Source organism: Schistocerca cancellata, chromosome 1, assembly GCF_023864275.1.
Source record: "Schistocerca cancellata isolate TAMUIC-IGC-003103 chromosome 1, iqSchCanc2.1, whole genome shotgun sequence".
NCBI classification, from domain to species: domain Eukaryota; kingdom Metazoa; phylum Arthropoda; class Insecta; order Orthoptera; family Acrididae; genus Schistocerca; species Schistocerca cancellata.
In genome coordinates this window covers 540586869-540614266 of record NC_064626.1, presented here as the reverse complement: position 1 = coordinate 540614266, position 27398 = coordinate 540586869, and the positions used below count along the sequence as shown (strand labels likewise).

At 39.6% G+C, this 27398-nt stretch overlaps 1 long non-coding RNA gene across 1 annotated transcript; it reads right to left on the bottom strand.

Annotated features, from left to right (window-relative positions):
* On the bottom strand, window positions 1-27398 carry LOC126161761 (uncharacterized). Its single transcript, XR_007534952.1, has 4 exons — window positions 27376-27398; window positions 20686-20785; window positions 11405-11518; window positions 1-17 (listed from the first exon to the last, which is right to left on the bottom strand). It is a non-coding gene; the product is annotated as an uncharacterized LOC126161761 (long non-coding RNA).

The following is a 27398-nucleotide window of genomic DNA, read 5'->3' as shown; positions in this document are numbered from 1 at the left end:
TGCATCAGCTTCTCGCTCTGAAACACGGAAATTTGAGTGTTACGGAATGCAAGAGCTTCCATACGAGACATAATACCTTCATAATCAAAAGAAAAGTTCTTTCTTAAAAGTGTACTTCAACTTCTTCGTTTCAGTCCCATTGAACGAGTTGGTGTAACAGCTTGTAACACCATAGCTTACACACTACATACTCTTTGTTGATTCATTTAGCTTTCTGTTTTGTTCAACATCCCATCGTTGAACTTCTGTAATTAATGTATGATTAATTCGATACTGTAATGAAGTGCAATCTCTGTAATACGCACAATATGAGCAAATGATGTTTTTCTTTCTTTCTCACATAATATCTTTGGTTATCTTTGTGGCTGAATAATTTTATTTAAGTATTTATTTTGTAGAAATGTCAATATGTGCAAATATTCTGTTTTATTGAATATGTTTGGTTGCTGTTATGTAAACTGCTGACCTTCACTTAGGGTTCTTAGTTATTTGTATGTAAAAGGTGTTGTGGCTCCCCTCGGCAACGGAAGCATGTAGCGCGCGTAAAATGTGGTGGGCATGGATAGAAAGGTGGAACCAAGAGTCAGTAGGGGACGAGTTACCGAACTGTCAACCGCTCATGTAAAAGTGGTGTATTGTGCTGGTGCCGAGAGAGGAGTTTCGTGCCGTTTCCCAAGGTGCCAAAGCCTCGGATGGATGGATAAAGAGCTGGAACTATTCTGGAATTGGTATCTATCATCGCCATCAAGAAATGACAGAGTCCAGCATTTCTACTTGCAAATCCACCTACCAACATGCACTCGCCACTACATTGCGCAATCACTGTAATGGAACAGAAGAACTATAGTAATGTACAGTGCAGTGTTATAGTGTACTCAAATATACGGTAACTTATAATTGTACCTAACTTGATTTTTCCTTATCACAACACTTCTCAAGTTCCTCTCCATTTGAACTATGATTACCGAGTGTCCTTGTTGTGGAAAAAATGAAAGCCTCAAAGCCAAACAGTTAATTAAATAATGTTGTTTGATATTTAGTAAGAGTAGAGTATTCAGATTTACTGTGGATTTGGTAAAATTGTGGGAGATAGTATATGTAACTTTTTGAAAGCTTCCCAATGATTGAAATTGTCCTATTTAAAGTTTTATGGACTTTGAAAGTTACCTATTTAATCATTGACTTGAAAGTAGAAGACTGTGGTAATAAAAACAAGCAGTAAACCATCTTGAGGTTAGTTCCAAAAGTAAATATTACTAAAGTTTGAAATGTTCTTCTCAGTAAACATTTTCTGTTACTTTTAAAAATTAAAATTCTTAAAACGATGGCTTATAAAGTTTTGCTTAGTTAATGATCATGGTGCTGCCTGTTGTAAATTGTAAAAGGTGAGTCAGTTTCTAACAAATATGTCAATATAGTGTCTCACTGCAGTAATAGTCGTGAACTGCATTTGTGGAAAGTTATATACTCATGTTTGTTAAGTGCTTGTCCCTCTTGAGTACTGAAAGTGCATATTAATGATGTAACAGGATCCACAGTCTGTCCATTGTCCTCAAGCTAGATAATGATTAATAGAAAGACCACTATCTATGAAAACAGTAACTTCTTTATTCAAAGACAGTGATAAGTTATTTGTTAATCATTCTAAGTAGAAAGGTGTTTAGTAGTGTGACACATAATCTATGCATAAAAACCAATTTTGCTCTGAACCATATCCATATTTCACGTCAGACAGGAATATGCTTCAAAAGTAATACTGAATCTATGTCCAATTTATGATTTTCCAGTGAATATCAATAGTAACGTTATTGAGACCACCCATTCTGACTAAGTCCTGCAGGTAATAGTGTGTATCATTATCTGTTACATTTATGCAAATAGTTTGTTCTGCTCTGTCAGCTCCAGTCTTAACGTGAACATATGCAAGTTCTTGAGTTCATTGCACTCTCGTGTGTGAAAATATAGGCTGTGTTGGCCCACTGAAGGTACTTATTTTCAATTTCTTGAACAAGAATGTTACTCATTCTTATACCTAATTAGGCTGGCGACCGTTTTTATTATCGTTTGGACAGTGTGGATAGCAAATTATTGTTTGCTACTGTTTAAATATTTACGTAATTCTGACTTTCACTTTCGATAAGCCACCTCCGTTAGGTATATCACGGTCAACACAACTAAATTGCTTTCAGACGGTAACACTGCACTGTTGCTTTATACCATAATTTCTTTAACAAGATAGTTTCATTATACGATCTGTCTCCAACTTTAAGGTTATGGCCCGACAGTAGCAGTAGCGGACGCAAGTGTTATACGTGGCTTTTCCGTGACAGGACTATTTGTTCTGTTGGGGCATAGTACGTAATAAATCAAAATTGGTATTTGATTGCACAAGCTACGTAAATCCAGTTGCAGTGTTATAAGCTAGACTAGTGTTTCCCAAATTCTGAGACAGTTGCCCCTGAGTGCAATCAGATATTAGCTATTGTCACCCCCTCCCCTCCCTCCAACATCATCAACATACTGAAATGGATCACAAACTAATGAGTCAATGAGACAACGGTTACTGCTTAATTCTAATTAGCTTCTGTTTTAGAATAGCGAAACAATTCTCACTGGATCTTGGGTGCCATCTACAACTGCATCCCAGAAAAGAAGGTTAACTACCCAGATTGAGGGCAGACACTTGTTACAAAACGTGATTCCTTTGCACCACTCCTCTTCCTACCAACTTTTGTATCATCCACAACCTGCAAGCCATTTGAAATCGGCTAAGTTAAAATGTGTGCCACCATACTCTGTAACTCCTTTGATTTCTGCTGGACACCTTGTTTTTGAAATGGCAGAAATAGGAAGACTTTAGGAGGCCATTCTTTTGTTGGACCTGATATTTCGCAATAATAATAATAATAATAATAACACTGTGTGGGCCCTACAGCAAAGCGGTAGCCATACTAGTATAGTAGATGCTTACTGTTGTGTTGCACAGTCATTTTATTCGTTTATTGTTGCAATGTGAACAATGAGGCAATTCCTGTTCTGTTTCAGAATATACCTACCTCTGCGAATAGACCTTTTCAAGAAATATTTAAGCATATGTAATGTATGTGTCTCACTTTTGTTATCATAAATGCTTGGTGCAAAGTGTGTTTCGAGTGGATGGACTATATGAGGAACATGATGTTCATACATTTGTTCCATAACTCTAGCCTTCACCACACTGTGTCATATGTTGATGCTAGTATTTGGGAAAAAGGTAATTATTGGTAACTTGGTAACTTATGTGACCAGATCTGTAGTCTTACGAAACAATGATAATAGTAACGATCTTTTAAAAATAAGTCTGTTTCTCGACCAACATAACTGAACCTTTTCGTTTTTATGCCTCAGAAAACTACATTTTACCCTCAGAGGGTAATTACCCCTAGGTTGGGGACCACTGAGGTAGACGCTAGTATCTCAAATGAGAGTAGTCATATTTGCAGAACCACAGTGCGGAGGTCCTACACTCCGTTTCCTTAACTTCAGTTAACTTTACGATCTTTACAACGACTATACGGTCAAAGTTTTGTCATGTTATTGCTTTTAAAGGCATTTGTTGGGATCATAAAGCGTCACCTGGTTCGTGTATGGATCGGAGCAGAAATACCCCAATATTTCTGAAATTTACGCATCCAGGCAAATGATCGAATGAATCGAGTGACAGTGTCATTCTGTCGAACGAGTGTCTCTTCAAACTGACCGCACAAACTGGTAGTGACGACCGCACAAATGCATCACTGTAAGTGTAACCTAGTAGCCAGCGTCGCTGGCTGGCGTATGGGATAAGCGTCAGTTGTGATCAAATATGTGAACTTGATTGTTTCTATAGAAAGCAGACTATACAGCAATACTTCTATCAGGCATTTACAACCAGAGTCACCCCTCCAACCATACGTTAGAAGGAAAATCCCCTGATATGTATTGTGATGAATTTAGAAGTCTTCTTCAGATAAAGACTGGTACCACAGTCTCACATGTCACTCATCAAACTTGTTTGGAAATTTGTTTGTTATCAGTTTGTTCATAATGATTCTCAAACAGTCATTGTTGCTTTGTGGAGTCTCATTCCACAAGAATATATTGTTGCCATTTCCAATTTCATGTCAGAACGTGTAGGGTTTTATTATTATTGTTGTTGTTATTATTACTGAGAACACGAATCTTATGTGATGTCCTATGAGACACCCTATTATAGACTATCACTGAAAACCAATGAGATGCACATGCATATATACTTGTAAATCATTCGGCCTACTCACAGTAAAAGACAAAAGACTGTCGATGAAGAAACTACGCAAAGTCTATAAAATGATTCCTTCAGTAAACAAATCCAGACCAAATCATATGTTTCACTGATCTAAAACTTGCACGTGTACGCAAGACGATCCGAAGAGATGCGCTGACTTAAGGTGGAATCCCTAGCTTTATGACCAGCAGTGGACCAACATATTGGTTAATGTGTCCTGACAGTGGGTAGTGGGGTAAGATTTGAGAACTGTTAACTCTTACCATTGCCTGGAACCTAAGGACTTATTCGGAATCGGAGGGTGGACAGGGAAACAACTTTTCTGTTTATAATGTTCTGTCGATAGCGACGCTTTTTCTTAACTGATTAGTAGTTCACCTGTTTTAATTAGCAAATAGGGGAATAGTATTTTTTTTATCATGCTGACATTTGATTCTCACCCTCCAAAACACACGTCCATTCTGTAACGTCACGTCGCATTTTTTGCAGCACTGAAGGTTTAATACAAGAATGAAGATTTAAAAGAAATTGAGCCTGTGTCTGGGATTCCCATTTGAACCTGACGGTTTTCAAAGGCTGTGGTGTACTACACCGTTTTATATTGAAAGTCAGTCTCACCTTCTAAAGTACGCACGTACTATGTAATGCAATCAAAAGACGATTTTGCGCCATATTAAATCAGACTGGAGATGTAATCTGAAACAACGATGCAGAGGTATGTTTTTGCGTATTATGAACTACTTGAAGTAGCATGGTTAAATAGAGACAAACAGATTTCTTTTAATAGACCATACACTTCGTATGTTGAAAGATTTGTTTGTGCATGCTATACTCGTACAAAAACATAAATGCTATGGTATTAACCATATTAGGTAACATTATTTCGGCAACAAAAACTCTAAAATGATTTTTCATTTATTGAGTATTTCTTGTTATGATTTTTGGGCTAGGAACAAGTGTTTCGGGCGGAGGACAATTGCACCAATAAAAACGGAACTTTACATAGTGCAGTTAACATACGGATTTAATCTTCTACACACATCGCAACTGAACAGCCATGCTAGGAGTGTGCGATGAAGGCATCGGTGTTCGAAGGATCTCTCAAAAGTCCACACAGGAGATACTTGAGGTAGGTGCGCAGCACTTCGGCTGACCTGGATACGAGTAATTTTGTGCACACGCTGACTCCGAGTATACAAGCAGTTTTGAGAGAAGTATCGAAATTAGCCGATTTGAGACAAATCGATCAAATGACTCTAAGCGCTATGGGACTTAACATCTGAGGTCATCAGCGCCCTATACTTAGAAACTACTTAAACCTAACTAACCTAAGGACATCACACGCATCCATGCCCGAGGCAGGATTCGAACCTGCAACCGTAGCAGCAGCGCTGTTCCGGACTGAAGTGCCTAGAACCGCTCTGCCACAGCGGCCGGCGTTTTGAGACATTTCTGTTCCTTTCAATATGGGGAACTGACCACTCGATGTCACGATAGGTGGACTCGTCAGTATAAAAGGATATGTGGGGTACTGTGTTGTCAATAGGAAGGCAGAAACAGCAGAATGGATCGGTCAGGAGAGGTCAGTGGCTTCGAATGTGCACTAGTCCTTAGATGTCTCTTCAGTATTAAATCCATAAGGGACATTTTAACGAACCTAAAGTTGCCCAAGTAGATTCTTGCTGATGTGAGTGTGAAGCTGAAATGCGAAGAAACACTGACATCTAAAGAAAAACCAGATAGACCTCTTGTACTGACGTGCAGGGGCCATGGAGCATTGCGTTTTATGGTTGTAAACAAGCCCATGAAACCTGGGCGAAAAATCACTGGTGCGTTCTAAAGTGCTACCAGCAACTCACCTATTACAGTTACTATGCTTAGGAAGTTAAGAAGAATGGGGCACAGTGGTCAGCAGTTGCTCATAATTCACACATTTCTGTTGCCCCAAGCCCGGTTAAGAAAGGAGGAGGGAGAGGATTAACATCTTTTGAAAAATATTGGTTCCCCACCCCCAGGTGATAGTCACACGTGACGGTCCCTCGCAAGGGTTACGGCAAAGCAACGTGGAACCATGCGCTCCCCACAATGACTTGAAGGGCGGAAGGAGCAACTGTTTCTGCTGGTATTTAAGTAATAGAAAGTGTAGGCGACGTAGATGTCCTAAGCCCTGGTTGGCGTTGTACCTAGGAGAAGGTAATATGATTTAAATTCGGTCTTCCTGGGTGGAGTTATACGATGGGCACATAAAAGAAACAACAACTAAGTCTCTAAAGGAATAGGTGGATAGTAGTCAAACACGACCACAAGGCCATGATGAAGAAAAACAAGTTGGTGTTAAAGATATATTATCTTTAGGTACATGGAACGTAAGACGATGTTTTAATACAATGGAGTTAGAGCTTACAGAAAACTTTAAACAGAGAAATATGAACATTGCTGAAATAAAACACACAAAGAAGAAACTCGGAGGAACAAAAGATTTAAACAGTTACACATTAAATTACAGTGAAGGTGAACAAACGAAATTAGCAGTGAGTGTAATAGGCGTTCTTATAGATAAAAAATGGAAAGAAAGATTTTTATGACTACATAAATTACAGGTTAGTAACTGCTAAACTCAGAATTCATTCAGGACATTTATGTGTTATAGGCGTATATGCAGCTGGTGAAATGAAAATGGGAAGATTCTGAAATATTTTATGAAGAGCTGCAAAAACAAGTAAATAAATATAATAAAACTGAAATTTGTTTACAGTAGGAGGCTTAAACACAAGAACTGGGAAGTTACCAATAGTAGGTGCAGTAGGCACATTTGGTGAAATTTCTTTGAACCAAAATGACAAGCCGCTAAGAGATTTTGCTAAATCTATTCACATACTTTCTTCAGAATGGAAGACAAATACAACTGGAATGCAAGATGTTCATGCTCAGTATTGACTGTGTAATAGATAATAGAAAATAAGTGATCTAATTCGAGATACTCATGTATTTAGAGGTAATGATGTTGCCTCTGGTCGTTTTCTAGTCTCTTCGAAAGTTGTAATATGTGAAAGATGGAGGACAATCAAATGTAAAGAAAGTCCAAAGCCAAATCTTGAAATATCAATTTCATCTTCTACAGGAAAAAAGTGTAAGGAACTTATATCAACAAAACCTCTCACAGGAATTGCAAATGGTTGAAACTAAAAACATTATTGTAGAAGCATGTAAAAGATTAAAATCAGCAATGCTGAAAATATCTAATGAGTTAATATGGAAATATAAAGTATAAGACCAGAGAAGGGGGCTGAAAATACAGGATACAGCTACAGCTACCAATATTTTAAAAAAGCAGAGTGCGTAAATTGCCCATTTGCAAACATGAACAAATCAATACAGGGAAGTATGTAATTAAAAAATAAATAAAACATAGAATTTCATAAAATAGTACCACAGTGTATCCTGGGGAAGCTTCATTGCTAATTTGGTACGTAACGTTCACAGAAGACAGAGTATAGCTTTTAAACTTACGAAACAAATGAATAAGTAGAAAAAGATACTGCAAACATTAATATAATAACATGAAATCAATGGATACACCATTACAGAAATTTGTTGTATGATGCAGATAGTAAAGAAAGTTAGTCAAAGATTATACACTATTACTGATGCAATAATCTCAGAAGAACAGTCAGGCTTCAGAAATTGATCTTTCTGTAATGATAACATATTTATAGTAAGACAAATTAATGAAAAACACCAGAAATATAGCTGAGAAATGCATATGCATTTATTGAGCATACCAAAGCATTTCATAAGATAATAAAACAGATAAATGTTGTGGAAAATACTGGAAATAAAAGGTTTCCTTATTAATACCGTAAACGGTCTATGTATAAATACAAAAATAGCTGTAAGTTCAGGTTTGTAAATGTCAGATGATATTTTAATCAATCAAAGCGATGGACAATCGTGCAGTCTTTCACCTACTTTATTTAATTTGTATTGACGACCTAGCTATAATGGAATACAGTTAGAAATTAAAACATAGCTCATGACAAGATCATTACGCAAGAAATACAAAATTTTTTACAAAGAGTGGTATATAGATTGAGCCAAACCGCAATATCTTAAAATATAGTTAATATGCAAGTAAGACAATGGCAATGCATTTCAAAGGAATGAGTCTAGTCAGGTCGAAGACAATAATAAATGAAAAAATTTTAGAATAAGTATCCCATTTGAGTTATCTGGGAAGGTTAATGAATATCAGACAATTTGCAGAACAACTGGAAGAACTTTGGGACTAAAAACAAGAAAATAATCTCAAAGGATATTCTATAAAGTTGTGGCTGTAACTAGTCTTGTATAAGCTTCCAAATCGTGGACTGTAACAAAAAGGAAACATCGCGTATATAGGCAGCAGAGATGAAATTCATGAGATATTTAAGGCTGTAACAAAGTGGATGAAACAATAAGTATAGTTTTAAAAATCTTTACAGTTCAGGACAAGGTAGAAGAGAACATAATAAAAAGAATAATCATATTAATAGCATGACAGAATGCAGATTGCCAAAGACGATAATGTATTACAGGCTGATTGGAAGGAGAGAATTTGGTAGGCCTCATAAGAGACGTATTGAGGGTGCCAGAGACCGGAACAGGTGACTACAACATCTAGTCCTTGAAAGGAGATGATGACGGTTTCTGCAGTCAGTGCTGAGCACCGCTCGAGATAGCGTAAAGAACGACGTCACTGGACAGTCGACAAATGGAAACGAGTGACTTGAGTGATATAACGCGCTGTATCCTGTGGCAATCTGATGGTATGATTTGGGACTGGCGAATGCTGTTGAATGTTACCTACCAACATGTGTAGCGCCAGCAATGAAGTAAAAAGCAGATAGTGTTATGGTCGAGGTGTTTTGACGGTTAGGGTGTGGTTCCCTTATTGAGATTAAGAAAATACTAAATGCGGGAGGCTATGAACACATTTTGTAGCACTGTCTACTGCATAATTATATCGAGAAACAGTTCGGAGCATCACTGCTTCCTGTCATAATGAGGCATCTGTGTGGCAATGGTTTGTGGACAGTAACATTCCTGAAATGGACTGCGTATCCAGAGTTCGGACGTGAAGCCAGTGGAACTCCTTTGGGATGAGTTACCATTTCGACTTCACTCCATACCCCAGCATCATACATGACTAACTTCCCTGGTTTCCCCTCTTAAGGAAGAATAGGCTGCCATTCCTCGAAAGACTTTCAGGAACCTCATTGTAAGCACCCCCAGTACAGTTCAAGCCTTCGAAAAGGCGAAGGATGGACTCACGCCATATTAATGTCCACCATTAGGTGTCCAGATACTTTAAATGAAATAAGGCAGGTACTCAAGAACAAATTATGATATCTATGTGAGGTCATCAGGATAATCAAAATAATTTTTATTAAATTTCTAGAATTATTTATAAAACTGTAGCGTACAAGGAGAGATGAATCGTGCATTAAGAATTGCTGTGCTGTAAGTACGGGAATGCAGTTTGTTATTTTGACGATCTGTGTTGTAGCATCTACACCTAAATTGGAATGAAATATAGAAAATAATCAGGATATAGATAAGAGTCAAGAAGAAAATATTTCTATGATAATTTTGAGGTTTGTAGATGAAATGCTTGGATATAGAAAGAACTGTTGACATTAGAAGAATTTTGTTCACCTAGTAGAATATCACAAGACAACTAAAGTAATGAAGACATAAATCTTAGTTCTGCACAGAGAAAGAAAAGTATCTTCAGCAAAATGCAACGTTTATGTGGTAGTGAAGTCCTATCTTGGAAGGAATACAGTAACTTATCACTTCGGATCATATTGTAATTTCAAAGTGAATCACAGAGAAGCAGAAATTTTGAGATGTAGTCGGATGGATTTGAATCCTCTAGTGACATGAAACAAGTAGAACTAACGAGATGTCGCAAATGTACATCGTACCGGGAAACCTGCCGACTATACACAGAGCTCTTCCGTTGGATGCGTGTGAACTCGCCTCACTCACTACCTCGCAGAAATAGGGTGACGCCCACTTTCTTTTCTAAATTCCACAGAAGCCCTCCTGGGATTGACGACATTGCGGAGCTCCCGGCTTTCGCAAGTCTTTAGCGTTGAAAATGGATTGCACCCTTTTGCTTCAAAACTGCGATTAACTCTCCAGAAGAAAAAAAGCTTTGAAATGGTAATAATCACAGAAGTATAAACGCAGCACTGTGTGCTTCGAATACGAATCACAGAAGTGTGCTATCATGCCCAGAGGACCACTCGATGCTTATCGGCCGCCATGTTATCCTCTCCCCAGAGCCATTGGTATGGAAGGAGGTGGCACCGGCAAACTGCTCTCTCAGTTTTTGTGAGTTTTCCACACCTCTTAGACGCTACCTCTCATTCAAGTAGCTTCTCTGTTGGTCTTACGAGTGTGAGTGCACCGTTCCATCAATGAGAAATCCTTGACAGCACTTGGCGTTGAACCGTGGTCCGTCGCACGGCAGACGTAGGTGCTTACCGATCAGCTACGGAGGCGGACACTTTCACATCTCAGCCTGACAGTGAAGCTCCATTTGCAGTCTAACGTGTAAAAATTTACGAATTAATTGTGATACCAAAGTTTGAGTACTTTTAAACTGTAATATGTCCATGGTCTTTTTTCAGACAATTCGTAGTTGAATCCCAGTAACTGGAGACATTGGCAGGAGGAAAATTTCAATCTAGATGTAAGTCGCGCTTACCGGAAGCAAAAGTGAGCGGCAAAAATGACAAATACCAGTTATAGTCTCCGTCTGAAATACGTTCAGCCGTTACATCTGAACTGGCTTTATTTTAAATGAGGATGCTATAATTACATCTCTTAACTAAGATGAATATTTATAACTCATAGAAGCTAAAACTGACAAGAACTCCTGGTGGCTAGTTTAGTTTCGCATTCTATATCATTCCCTTGCGCAGATGTGACAGCATACGAAGTCCTGAAGTACGTTAATTTTTATGTATAATTCGGACTTTTTTCACACATAATATGAAATGAAAGAACCACGAGCTACGATAGAAACAAGGTAATACTTCGGCACCGTTGACAGTAATACAGACCACCTACCTTATCGGTTAAGACGTGGCCAAATACGCAGTACATTCCAGTTTCGTAGAGGACGGGAGGTATCGTCATAACCGCTTTCAGTGCTTTTGAAACGTTTCCGTCTCTCTGGAACAGCTGTCAATACGACAAACATAACTGTGTTAGCAAGTGTATTAGTAATGTATTACCCTGTGGAGGTAATAAAAAAACATATACACACATAATGGGTTCTCTACCAAGCAGTACACAGTTGTATACGTAAGGCCAAAGGCCAAGGAGGTATAAACTGCCATAAAACAAAATCTAAAAAAAAAAATACGACAGAAAAAGTGGTAAATAATGTGATTAAAATGGTCTCACTTTCAATCTTCTTCTTAAAAAAAAAGAAAAAAAGGAGGCACAACCTACTAATTTGTGCCGGTGTAGGGTTGCTACACCAACGACAAATATATCATGTGGTTAGGGAAATATAATGGGGGTGATAACATCAAAAGTCTCATTTATCAATAATTATGAGAATTTGAACAGGAAATTCCTGAACTCTTAAAACAACATAGTTTAGCCACGTTAGTAAGTTACCGCTTTTTTTGTAATTTCAAAAAAAATGTTTAAATGTGTGTGAAATCTTATTGGACTTAGCTGCTAAGGTAGTCAGTCCCTAATCTTACACACTACTTAACCTAAATTAGCCTAAGGACAAACACAAACACCCATGCCCGAGGGAGGACTCGAACCTCCGCCGGCACGTAATTTCAAACAATGAAGTCTTATAATATAGTGTAGTAAATCATATTTAAGAAAGGAAAATTATCATGATCATAAAATATGCTAGAAGATTCATATGTGGTTATAATCTACCACCAGATTTTAGACGACTACTTAAGAAGTGTAAGTGGGACATCACGGCACATGAATAATTTCATGTAGATATCCCATTACAACTGAAAACGACAATCAATAATGCACGTAATAATAACACCAAATTTAAAAACGACATTCATAATTTCACACTGAGATTGAGTTTAACGCAAAAGGATATGCACAATGGTGTAACCAAAGTATTTGTTGACCTACCCAATGATGTAACTGTGACAGAAAACAAACTGAACCGGTTTCTCGTTTCACACCACTTTCTATTCAGAAGAGGAATTTCTATTTATGTAATATCTTAAATCTGATGGGTTTGAGCTAAGGCGCCGGTTCCGGGAAGAGTAGGTGCGCCGGCGCCATATCGATTAACGATGAGGTTTGATGTGCTGACCAGTCTGGGTGTGGTTTTTAGGGTGTTTCTCACGTCCTACGAGGTGAAAACCGGGCTGGTGCCATAGTCCCGCCTGAGTTACACGATTCGCAAACATTTAAAAACTTTCGCTCACTTTCACGGGAATAACACTAAATGCAGACGTATGGCGTACACATATTTCGTCACAGGGGGCGGGGGGAGCATGGGGGGAGTGGATAATGGCTCGGTGACAGGAAAAGTGTGCGACCACTTCTTGATTTAACCAAGCCAAATTGTTTAATAACCATGCCGACCATGAGTCGATGGGGGTCGAAGGCACAAGAAAAAAAAGTCAGTGATGATTATTAATTTAGACCTGACAAAGCTTGTAAATTTTCAGAATGTAGCCACATTCGATATGACTGTGTAATATGAACGTAATGTGATTTACTTGTCAAATTCCTGAGTACAAAGGAGTGAAATATGAGGATAATAAGGGAACATCACCAACTTGGCCTCATATTATGTGAGGAAGAAAGCACATGTGCAAGACATCTGCTCCAGAAACCGATCCCTCGCGAAAATTTTGACCATAATTCTGACTGTACACACTTATGATCTTATAACACTGCAGCTTTAAAAGCGTAGTTCCCATCGGGTTGTCTGCCACTCGCAACGCACCACTTCAGCCGCCTAAGGCCAGAGCGTGATGTACTCCATATTTGAGTGACAACGAGAGTTCTCCTATTCGCGGGACGTTGAAAGCTAGGGGAAAGGAGAAGAAAAATTTCGAAGTAAAGAATTCTCTGGCGCAAGCTACATGTTGAAAAGCGCGATCTTTGACACAATGAACAAAGCACGTTAAAAGTGTCAAAATAGTGTTGTAGTCACTGCCCCGCTGACAGACTTTATGCGAAATGAAAGCCGGTGTCAAAAGGTCAATGAGAGATTCTTTTAACGAATTTGAAGGCAATATTTTATCTGCAGATTAAAAAAATAACCCCAAAAAAATTTGGTCGTACGTAAAATCTACGAACACTACAAATAATGCAATACCTTCTCTTGCTGACAGTAACTGATGATGATAAACAGAAGGCCGAAATTCTAAACCTACTTTTCAAAAACTCGTATACGGTAGAGGACTGCAGCACCATCTTCCCTTTCAATTACTGAACAAACGCAAGAATGGCTTACATAGTGGTTAGTGTACCTGGGATTGTAAAACAGTTAGGATCCTTAGACGCCAGGAAAGCATCTGGCCCAGACGGTATCCCAGTAAGATTATATGTTGACTATGCTACTTATATAGCACCATTCTTATCCATCATCTATCAGATATCATTGGAACAACGAAAAGTTCCACGGGACTGGAAGCAGGCCCACGTCACAGCAATCTATAAAACGGGTAGAAAATCAGATGCACAAATTACCGGCCAATTTCACTGAAGTCGATTGGTTGTAGAATCATGGAACATACTTTGTGTCCAGACATAACGACCTTTCTAGACTCTGAGAAGCTCATCTGCAGAAACTAGCACGGTTTTAGGAAACAGCAGTCATGTGAGACACAGCTGGCCCTCTTTGTGCATGATATACAACGGGCTCTAGATACCGGCTCCCAGGTTGATGCCATATTTCTCGACTCTCGAAAGGCGTTCGACTCAGTTCCGCACTGTCCAAAACGTGCGCGCTTACGGTCTATCCGATGACATATGTAGTTGGATAGAAAGTTTTCTAACAGACAGAGAGCAGTATGTCTTCAACAGAAACAAGCGTAACTTCAGGTATACCCCAGGGCAGCGTAATAGGTCCGCTGCTTTTTGCGATTTACATAAACGATCAGGTTGATGTTATTGACAGCGGCATTAGACTGTGTGCCGATGACGTTGTAATCTACAGGAAAGTAATATCACACGAAAGTTGTGAACAAATCAATGAGGATTTGCAGAAAATAAATGCGTGGTGTAATGCCTGGTAGTTATCTCTCAATATTAGTAAGTGTAACCTACTGCGTATAACAAGGCGAAAATCCCCATTAATGTACGAGTACAAAATAAATGCGCAGTCCCTGGAAGCGGTAACATCTGTGAAGTATTTGGTTGTGACTATTAGAAATGATCTCAAATCGAATGATCAGATTATACAAGTAACGGGCAAGGCGAACTCTAGATTGCGGTTTATTGGTATAATCCTGAAGAGATGCACTCCTTCAACAAAGGAAACTGCTTACAATACGTTAGTTCGTGCAGTCTTAGAGTATTGTTCGTCTACATGGAACCCTTACCAGTTGGGTCTGATTCAAGAGATTGAGAAGGTCCAAGGAAGGGCGGCAAGATTCATAACTGGTACATTTAGCCATCACGAGAGCGTTACAAATCTCATAGAAAGTTTGAAGTGGAACAGACTTGCAGACAGACAATGCGCTAAACGGAAGGGGCTGCTCACTAAATACCGAAATCCGATTTTCGCCGAGGATGTAGACCATTCATTATTAACATCAACTTTCTTTCAAATCGCGCTATGATCATCATTCAAAGATAAGGGAAATTATAGCTCGTACTGAGGCGTTCAGACTGTCGCTTTTCCCTCGAGCGATCCGTCGGTGGATGAGGAAAACGGGGGGGGGGGGGGGGTGATATGACTTTGGCGTGAATTGTGCCCTCCGCCACACGCCGCTTGGTGGCTAGCGGAGTATAGATGTAGATGTAGAATTAAACTTTGCATGAAACTCCGAGTACTCACTATAAATTAAAAAAAATGTAATTTTAGCACAAAACCGCAGAGCATCAAATAGAAAATGAAAGATTTTTTATGTGTAGAGATTTAACAGCACCATTGATGCTTCTATTTTTTCATTTAAAAATAAATTTCGACTGTCCATATTAAATTATGGTTTATTTTTATAGACCAATAATTAAAAACAAAAAATTATTTTTATTAAAATATGTGATTTAACATTTATTGATTAACATTTACACCTGTTAATAAATGTGGAATCAAAATAAATATAAGAAAAGTTACGCCAAGCGAGATTACTTACGCTACCAACTCAACCACCGAATAATTCCTTGCTAATCTAGATATGTTTTGTACTAAGCAGCATTCGGAAATTTTCTGATCTTCCTTCGAGGTGTTTGAGAATTGATTAGTACTCTATTGAGAAACTAATAAAACTAATATCTGAGCAATGGCATGCAAATCCTAATCGAAGAAAATCGAAGAGAGGCTGTCCGAAATTGCTTGTATGTCATTCTAATGTAACGTAGATCTAATAACACAAGGTTGGGGTAAAATGGCTCTGAGCACTATTCGACTTAACTTCTGAGGTCATCAGTCGCCTAGAACTTAGAACTAATTAAACCTAACTAACCTAAGGACATCACACACATCCAAGACCGAAGCAGGATTCGAACCTGCGACCGTGGCGGTCGCTCGGCTCTAGTCTGTAGCGCATAGAACCGCACGGCCATTTCGGCCGGCTAGGTTGGGGTAAACCCAAAGTTACCTTTATATCTAAACATTTCTCCCCAGTCAGACTGACTTGCTGTGTTCTCTTTGCTGTTAACTGTACAATCCAAACACAAAGCTCTGCCTATATTCCTACGTTCGTATTTTGTTCATTAGATGGCAGAGCGGAACTGTACCGAACGCCATCTGGACGTCAAGGTGTTATTCAGGAAGCCGGTATCTCGTGAACGGACGGAGGATGCCAGGTTTCACACGATTGTTTTTTCGGAATCCATGTTGCTGAAATAACATGCAAGAAATTTAAAAACACCGCCAATATTGATTTGAGACGACAAGCACGTTTTCGTAATAAAGGCAAGAGCGAAATGAACATTATAGCATTGTAGAGCACCTGATGAATGAGGACTCTGCCTTCAGAACACTATACAAGAAATTTGTCTTCAGATCATCAACAAGCCTCTCAACCCGTCTAATTTCCGAAATATTGCGGATTAGGCAACAACTATACACATCACTCTCGCAGGTACGGAAGACAGACTGCAGACTGGAAGATATGTGATGAATTTACAACTGACCATAATCTCCTTTAATTCACAATAACAGAAACAGGTAATGACTTATACGCCAACATCGAGTACGAGCTGCTATACAATCTACGCAAAGCCAATTGGGAATTTTAAAGGCTGAATTGAAGCTATAACCACTGCACGAAACGGGGTTTGACGCTGACGATAAAGCCTGCGAATTGGTGCGATCGTTGCAGACGGTACAAGAGAAAGCGATCCCATTATTTGTTAAGAAGTCATAATGGTTTTAAATTCCCTGGAGTTCCACCCTACAGTCTTTAAGATGCAGAGGAAGGCAGGCAAGAAGAAACTACGAGATCCTCATGCGAAACAAAACGACAAAGAATGCCGAGTCTCTATCGAATAGTCAAACAACAATATGAAGAACTAATACACAAAAGAATACTTTGAAATGGGAGGTGTACTTTAAGGACCAAATGGTAACAAATTTTCGGGGATTTACATACAAACTTGAACAAACAAGGTTCGATTACGCACTGTGTAATCAACCCTGATACGATCCAATGCACGATGACGACAGACTGGTAGATATTAAAGTAGTATCTACTCAGAACTCTGTTGCCGAACGATATGACGATGGAAGACACAGAGAACCATCAGCAGCTTCGCTCTGAGTTACGAGAGCATCATATGAATAACAGTGTTGTGATTCCACTTGCCCAGGAGGAAGTGAAGCTGGTGATAATGAGGTTAAAGAAGAAGAAAGCACCAGGACATGACAGAATACTGGCAGAAGTGTTATATCATCTAGTGGACCAGATTCACACGTGTATGATAGTATTGTTAAACGAATGTCTTATTCAGGGATTGGTGCCCAGAATCTAGATTATCTCGAATATAATTATACTTAAACAAGGGGAAGACAAAGACCCAAGAGGATTGCAATCTTATAGCCATATATATTTGGTAAATGCTCTAGCCAAAGTACAGAAAAATGTTCTGTGTCGTCGCTTGAGGGATCATATACATGTAGTAGGCATGAGCCCCTTGCAGTGCGGTTTTAGGAATGGGAAATCCGCTGAGTATGCGTAAGTATATAGATACCTTCGTGTAATCATTGACCAAAAACAAAACTTCCATGGACATGTAAACATCGTCTTCCAGAGAGGCGTTTAAATCCTGAACAAAATACCAACATTTGGCCAAAAATGTTTTCAGCTGCCACTAGATGCAGTAAGAATGTACTGCAAGGCAATGTTTACTCCTAATGTTGGCTACGGGTCGAGAGTTGGACTCTTAGGGGCAAAAAGATGACAGCACAGACGCTACGGCGAGCACAGAGACGTGTACTCTTGCGCCTGACAGATGCGTATAGAACAACACCGAGGCTGGTGAAACTTGGCTAACGATACGAGGTTTGCTGCCTATGACGTAGCAGCAAGAAAGAGACGTGCACAATGTTAGTTTCAAAAGGCAAATATGGTTAGAGTAAAGGACGTACTGGGCACAAGAACCGCACTGAATAAGGAAACAGAGGCTTGCAATGATAGAGAATGGCAAGAAATCTAGGACAGGGTATAAACGGGGAGGAGAGCTTACTAGTTTCTTCCTAACAAAAAGAAAGATGAAGAATATCATACTTTCGTCTGACCAAGGGGGCTATACACTTTCTCTCGGGACGTGGGTCATATCCCAGCTACGTACTGGAAACGAATTCGGAGCGATCGGCACCCCAGTGCACACTTTCTAGGAACGGACTATTAGACAAGGTGTTACAGACCAAGACAGGAACGTCTTTGGTAATACAATAGTCTATAACATAATATAGAATGAAAAATTGTGGTATGAGCTGAACTTGCTGCTAAGCTTATGAAATGAATGCCTGTAGGAGTGAAACAAGCAAGAAGAGGTCATACTTTACGACAAGAGGAGGCACTACAACAGAACAACCTCCTGCAACACCTTTCCGAAAGTAGTATGAGACGAGCCTTGGCGAAGACCACGAAGGATTTTCCGAGACTCTAACAGTCGTCTCTCAATCCGTGCACGTTGGGTGGCACAGCAGCACAGCCCGTGTGAATCTTAAGTTGCACCTCCGAAGGCGTGCCGATTGTGCTGGCGGCTAACTATCCAGATACCAAGTACAGTAGTGTGGCGTAGTGGGCTGGTGTGTAGTGAATGTTGTATAGTAGTGTCGTTCAGAATTATAAATTTACAAAATGCGTTATGCAGCAGTCTACAGTAGTGTAGCAAACCTGCCGCATGTGCCTTCTGGAGTCCAGATCAACAATTATCTGTGTACCAGATGGCCAAATGGAGTATGTAGATTGTTTTTTTCCTTTTTTCCTTTTATGAAGATATTTTATGTAGATGTTTTCCTCCTTGAACAACATAATTGAGCTGTACAAACACGTCTGAAATTATTTTAAAACATTATGTGGCATATTCATATCAACTCATGTGCAAAATCTTGTCTGTTCTTGTACCTAGATAGCAACTAAAGGAAAATAACAGATAAAATGAAAATAATATCCCTTGTTGCGTCCTATATTGGAGATATTCGGTCTTTAGAAATGATGCGATAAAACTGTTGTGAAGTGTGGATTTTGGGCAAAATTTTAAAAATGTTGGGACTAGTTTCTTTTGATATAAGTCCCAAGTCGCTGGTACGAACCCATTCACGAAAATTAGAACGCATTTGTATTCTACTGTGAACCGTGACTTAGCAGGTAAATCTCCAAACCTGTCAATCACGAAATGAATTCCTTAGAGATAGATGCCCCAAGCATGTGCTGCCGACATTCTATACTTTTTAGGACCGTACATGAGCGTTAATGTGACTTTGCTTCTCAGCTGAGAGACAATTTATAAAAGCTAACTACAGCATCACCGAAACAAGAAACAGATTGTGTGGCAACATCGTACTGAATATCAAAGATATTTGGAGTGAGACTATTTCACTTATCAGCGCATATCGCGATACACGGATAAAAATGCACTTCTAAAGCAATGAACAACTGGCCTTCTGTTAAAACGTGAAATACATTTCTTCATTGAAAAAATTTGTTTCACGATTTTTGGGAAATCTTTACATTTCTAACATTAAGTCTACTCTTGGACGGGTGACTCTTTGTTGGTACTTAAATATCGCTAAGATACTAGGTGTAGCTGTAAATATCTTCTTCTTCATGATTTCCAAGTACTGTTTTCAGTTTACAGAAAATTATTTTCCTGATGTCAGTATTAGCATAAGTTTAGTGTAACTAACCGACATATCCATATAAATATACGTTTACTGTAATTAACCAACAGGAGTATAAAAGTGGTCTGCTTGCCTGACATCCTGACATTCGAGGTCAGTGTAATTTAAATAGACATTCTGTGACATGTCAGGAATTCTTCAATACATTGTGATTGACACTCGTTATTTCGCCTGGGTTAATGCACTCAAAAGATACTTGCGTTCAAATACGCCGTAGTTCGAATGTGTGGGAGAGAATGACGTAGGACGTGGAGGTGATCCTAGCAACTGAATATTTACAGCCCAGAGGAGCCTGAAGTGCACATACTATGTGTGACTTCCTCCAGCGATACCTCAGAATATCAGAAGTTCTCAGCAACATCGTAGCTATAATTAAAATGGGTGGATTGTACACAAACATAGTCAGATCGTTCAAAAAGGGATACTGGAAATCACACTAGAAGCACTACATTTTGTCCATGAATTAGGAGATTCTTCCACACGATACAATTAGGAACAGACAAATATGTGTACCTAGAAAGCACATCCACAACTCTTTCATAGCAGGGAGAAAGAAATGAAACTCAAAAACAGGAAGTAAGGTTTTCTGCCGTTCATACCAAGACACCAGTGGTTTGAAACGATGGGAAACTAACGGAAGTTCATTTTGTCCATTGTGCAGATCGTCTCACAGGAGAACTGGTTTCCCACTTTTTTTTTATAATAATCATTCTATCGAAATCATTCTATATTAACTTAATTTTCTGTTCCACCTCGTTATTTGGACCAAATTATGAGGTTGTCTCAAAGTCTTTTCGTATAAATAACTTATTTGTTTACTTACCACGGCAGCAATAAATAGATTTGCACACAGGTTAGCCATGTTGACGAACAGGAGTATAAATATTGGCACGCTCATTGTCGTCTGCAACAGGGAGATGGATCTGCAACAAAATTACGGTAATATTTATAAATTGAAAGTAATGAAACCAACAGAAAATTTTCTTTTTATTTTGTTCTTGTAGCCATCTATTCTCCAATTTACTTAATAATGCCTGCATTTCGTATTATCTGAGGACCTGGCATACAGGAAGTCTGTCATAGAATTTTTACAGAATCTGTCGTCTTTCTAAATCTCACCAGTGAGACATGAAGCAGTCCACAAATCGTGAGCACATATCCTACAAAACTGAAACTTCTTCAGGTTGTTACTTCACACAGAGTTCCTCGCTTATTAATTTTACTCGTTACCAGTGACTAAACGCATGGACAAAGCAATTGTGAGTGTAGATCTAAGATTACGAGGTGATATCAGTGGTGTCGATTGTACGGAATCAAAATGTAGCAATGACAAAGAAACGACGTAGATACGTTATGGGAAATCGGAGGAAGCTTTGTAGCTGTAGTATTAATTTTGACGTGATGGAACTTTTTTCGCTAGTTACAAGAGTGTGTTGCTTCTAGTGTTACACGAATAACATCCAGTACAAACAGGAACATAAGCAGAAATATTTTTCACCCAGAGTTTCATAAACAATTACATTAGTTAATTGGCGTTTGTATGAATAAACATGTAGTCAGAGGTACCTCACTAATGTTTTTAATATATACCCGAGAATTGATTCGTAGTTAAAAATCATAATTAATTATTATTTCCGATAGTATTTTGGCTAGTTGTCAGTTCATATGAAGCCCTTGTAGCTATTAAACCATATTTTTGATGATGCCAATATCTATTTTTAGTGGACACGTTAACCCGTTATAGCAGTCTCAGAGCTAGTAAGTTTACCAGTTGCGACAAGTGTGAAGTCTGTCAGTGGCTGAGTATTGCAACGTCTAAGTGAACAGATCTCATACTTTCACTCTCTGATGTCATACGGAATAATATTTTGGGGTAACTCTACATTCAATCAAAAAGTATTCACTGCTCAAAGGAAAGTAGTTAGAATAATGTGTGGGGTTCATAGTCGCACATCTTGTAGGCATATTATTAAAAGATTGGAAATTTTTACAACAGTCTCACAATGCATCTACTCACTAATGAAATTTGTTCTCAACAACATGGACCAGTTTAAAAATAACAGTGATATTCATGATTATAATACCAGAAAAAAGAAGGACTTACACTATCCTTTGGTCAACCTATATTTGGCAGAGAAAGGAGTAAAATACGCTGCTATAAAAATTTTCGACAAATTTCCAGATGAAATAAAGTGTCTGACAGACAGCAGTAATAGCTTCAAAAATAAATTGAAATCATATCTCCTTGACAACTCCTTCTACACCATATATGAATTCTTGAATAGGAGTAAATCAATCTATAAATAAAGTATATGCATTTTGTGCCATTTAAGGGAATGGGGTAAATAATAGAAATATTAATCTTTAACTCTGTACTGTAATATAATTATATATATTAAAAAATTTTGTTTCATATGTGCATTTCTTGTTCATTTGACACGTTCCACATCATAACGGCTACCGTACCGTGCGAGTGAGCAATGAAACACGCAACCAACTAACTAACTAACTAACTTCCTGGGGTGTCGTTACTCCGGGGTGGATGAAATAACTTTGGCAGTAGTGACCAGAGGAACTCATGCAACGGCATTGGGCCAAGTGCACGCCCAACTGAGCTAATTCTCATGCCTTCCCAGAATGAACGAACAATAATGTGAATCACAGAATCAAGCCGAACAGTAGCAGTAACGTACATTGGGTAGCGACGCCCACAAACACGAAAGACTTTCCAGAACTTTTTGTTATCACTACAATAAACCAGGTCACACGAATACCGAATGTAAAAGAATAATCATTTGTGATAAGTGTAAAAGGTGCAGGCGTCGTACACAGTATTGCAAAACACCTAAGCGCTACAGTTGCAACCGATAGGAGTACTCTAGAACTCAATTCAATGAGAAGTTAGGGACCGTCCCCACAAGTAAAACAGAAAAATTAGGGTGTGAAGTACGAGCAGTTAAGTACTACCACGCCGGTGTGGCTAAAAGCTAGAGTCGTAGACCTCGAGGCAAGAAACGAAATTACAGTATGTTATCAAAAGTATTCGGACAACCCCAAAAACATACGTTTTTCGTATTAGGTGCATTGTGCTGCCACCTGCTACCAGGTACTCCATATCAGCGACCTCAGTAGTCATTAGACATCGTGAGAGGGCAGAATGGGGCGCTCCGCGGAACTCACGGACTCCGAACGTGGGCAGGTGACTGGGTGTCACTTGTGTCATATGTCTGTACGCGAGATTTCTACACTCCTAAACATCCCTAGGTCCATTGTTTCCAATGTGATCGTGAAGTGAAAACGTGAAGAGACACGTACAGCACAGAAGCGTACAGGCCTACTTCGTCTGTTGACTGACAGAGACCGCCGATAGTTGAAGAGGGTCGTACTGTGTAATAGACAGACATTCATCCAGACCATCATACAAGAATGCCAAACTGCACCAGCATCCACTGCAAGGACTATGAGAGTTAGGCGGGAGATGAGAAAACTTGGATTTCGTGTTCGAGCGGCTCCTCATAAGCCACACATCAACTGGTAAATGCCAAACGACGCCTCGTTCGATGTAAAGAGCGTAAATAATGGACGATTGAACAGTGGGAAAACGTTAGGTGGAGTGACGAATTACGGTACACAATGTGGTGATCCGATGGCAGGGTGTGGGTTTGTTGAATGCCCGGTGAACGTCCTCTGCCAGCGTGTGTAAAGCCAACAGCAAAATTCGGAGGCAGCGAAGTTATGGTGTGGTCGTGTTTTTCACGGAGGGGGATTGCACCCGTTGTTGTTTAGCGAGGCACTATCACACACACGCCTACACTAATGTTTTAAACACCTTCTTGCTTCGCATTGTTGAAGAGCAATCCGGGGATGGCGATTGCATCTTTCAACACGATCGAGCACCTGTTCATAATGCACGGCCTGTGGGGGAGTGGTTGCACAACAATAAAATCCCTGTAATGGTCTGACCTGTACAGAATCCTGACCTGAATCCCATAAAAAACCTTTGGGATGTTTTGGAACGCCGACTTCATGCCAGGTTCAAATGGTTCAAAAATGGTTCAAATGGCTCTGAGCACTATGGGACTCAACTTCTGAGGTCATTAGTCCCCTAGAACTTAGAACTAGTTAAACCTAACGAACCTAAGGACATCAGAAACATCCATGCCCGAGGCAGGATTCGAACCTGCGACCGTAGCGGTCTTGCGGTTCCAGACTGCAGCGCCTTTAACCGCACGGCCACTTCGGCCGGCTCAAATGGTTCAAATGGCGCTGAGCACTATGGAACTCAACAGCTGAGGTCATCAGTCCCCTAGACTTAGAAGTACTTAAACCTAACTTACCTAAGGACATCACACACATCCATTCCCGAGGCAGGATTCGAACCTGCGACCGTAGCGGTCGCACGGTTCCTGACTGTAGTGCCTAGAACCGCTGGGCCACACCGGCCGGCTTCATGCCAGGCCTCACCGACCGACGTCGATACCTGTTCTTAGTGCAGCACTCCGTGAAGGATGGGCTGCCATTCTCCGAGAAACCTTCCAAAACCTAATTGAACATATGCCTACGAGAATTGAAGCTGTCATCAAGGGTAAGGGTGGGCCAACACCATACCGAATTCCAGCAATACCGATGGAGGGCGCCAAGAACTTGTATCTCATTTTCAGCCATATGCCCGGATACGTTTCACACATAGTGTATGATGGCTCACTGCTACGAATTAGGAAGGCACTTACGGTTATTGATTGTTACCTAGGAACATATCAGCGTTATGAAGGGAGAGATGCTCATAAAAGAACCACCAATTGGCAGTGAAGATATCCGTTGATTGAATGGAGTGTCACAAGGTACTGTGAGCACGTTGAGAAATACAGATCTGGAAAGTGTAGTAAGGAAAGTGAGAGTGAAGCATGAGTTCCATGTCATAAGATGAGGATTCAACTTTTTTACGAAGATCTAGCAGGAAGCAATTCATTGTGGTCAGTTATGGTGAGAAGCGATTAGAAAACAGGGACTAAACATTCTGGTGCAGACAGTGTCGTATGCTGAGGTAACGCAGTGAGTTGCTCATGGGTCAGGTGGCAACCATGGTTAACGGAAAATGAATTAATAGACAACCCAAGAAAATGATATATAATGGAAGAATTCATGGCATGAGTCAGACTCGAAACAAATAGCAGATGGCAAAAAGGATCTGCAGATAGAAGGGTAATATCACACACCCGAGACATGAATCGAAGCAATGTTTAAGTCCCAGGATGACGGAAAAAAGTGAGATATGCAAATCAAAGGCAAATTGGAACGTGACAAGTGGAGAATTATCCTTAAGACAAAATAGTGCGGTACCAGAAAGTGACATAAGAATAGGCCCTAGGAAAGAACAAATTTTAAGGGTATGTATAGAAACAGGTTCGATTCCCAGTAGCGAAAAGCAAGTGATTATTCCCAAACAGGAAGTAAAGACAAGCATGTCTACACCCCAATATGTGGTATGAATAGACCAAAGAAAATATATTCTCACTGCGTTGAATGTGAATGAGGTTGACGGTCATCTCAGTGCAATAATAATCCTGGTTGAAACTTTAGAGAAAATGACCCCAATCCAAACTGTACCGGAGCCAACAAACGCACGTATAGAAATCGAATTTCCCGCGTTAGAGAAGCGATCTGAGCTGATCATTTGAATAATGAAACGCAATATGGACTGGAGAAACTTTGTAGCACTTTATTTAAAAGGTGGTAAATTGCCGTATGCTGGATCCGTAAAGCATGTACCCAGTGTTCCAGAATACTAAGGAAAGATTTTGAATGTATATCTGTTTAGATTACTGGAAGTGCAAAAGGCAGGTTAAAAACAGCAAATAGAGAAAATTGTTAATGAGGATAAAATCATTTAAAGTTAGAGTCCATCAAACACACCTGTACTGCTAATGTCGAAAATAGAATCAGTCAAATATAGACTCTGAACAAATGATAGAAAACTGTACGCAATTTCTCTGAGGTAAGCCTTTCCCATTTCTAATATGGGTGAGATGTTGTACCAACTGGGGAAAGTCAAGTATTTCTCCACTTTAGACATCGGTAGTGAATTTTATAAAATTTAAAATGGGACCAGCAGGGAAAGTACACGAATCAGTGCAAATCAGTCATTTTGGCAGGATTGGAAGAGACAAATCGTTTAGTGTACTTCGATGAAATAATTTGCTATGGAGGTCATTAAAGTGACGTAATGAGAAGCTGCAAGAAGTCTTAGATAGGCCAAGGATACATAGAACACACTAATAACCAGATAAATGCAAATGCCTGAGAGAGGAGGTGATATTTATAGCTGTGATATGTTTGACAAGACAAGTTTACAATCAGTTTGAAATGGAGACCTAATAGAAGGTGTTTATGTCACATTAGAGTGCACACAGTAGGAACTTGGATACGTATGGAAAAGTTAGGAGAAGGATTTTAACCAAAACGCGGATGTCAGATGGCTGATAACGGTGATGCTGACTATGATTTAATGTCTTTGCCACATTTTTCGTTGGTGCCCTATCTCAGTGTTTCATAGCATTCATGCTCATAGCATTCATGACCCACAACTATTATCAAACTTCATAAGCTTTTCTTGCCAATTTTTATTATCTCTTCTCACACGCTGATTTAGAGAGCCTTTTCTGGGACACGCCTTTTCTTCTATTGCGATTGTAACCTCAGCCTGAAGGTGTCTGCGGTAGGTTCTCTGCGGACAGAGGCCAGAAAATCCATCAAGTAAGTCTGTCCTTTAGTTGCGCCTTCACTGATTGGATTGGATTGTTTGGGGGAAGAGACCAAACAGCGAGGTCATCGGTCTCATCGGATTAGGAAAGTACGGGGAAGGAAGTCGGCCGTGCCCTTTGAAAGGAACCATCCCGGCATTTGCCTGGAGCGATTTAGGGAAATCACGGAAAACCTAAATCAGGATGGCCGGACGCTGGATTGAACCGTCGTCCTCCCGAATGCGAGTCCAGTGTGCTAACCACTGCGCCACCTCGCCCGGTGCGCCTTCACTGAGAATCCATTCCAGAGAATTATGTCGTTGTTCTGCATCCAATTGAAAAAGGTCATAGATGAACTATTGTTTGGAACACTTTGGGGCATAATTTGTGACAGCCTATGTTGTCACATATCTCAACAAGATACTAAGAACGAAATATTAGGAGATGGGGCGTACAGATGTATACATACAGACTTTTTTCCGTACTCCAGTGGCTAGAACAGGAAATTCAAGAAGCGTAAGTTCTTCCCACCATGTTCTGTGGGGTGACTTACTTAGAATACAATTAGATGTGGAAGAACACCAGCAGACGTATGTAGATCTGTTGCTCAATATAATACTATAGAGAGATTTGGAACTGACCACTGGTGATTGGTGCCAAATCAGATATCGTGAATTACACTTTAATCGCTGCTCTTCACGAAATCTCAAATTAAATCAAATGCTCTAGCAAACAAAATCATTCCAGAGATGTAAGATACTTTCCTTACTAACCTGAGAAGTATCTGATGATGCCG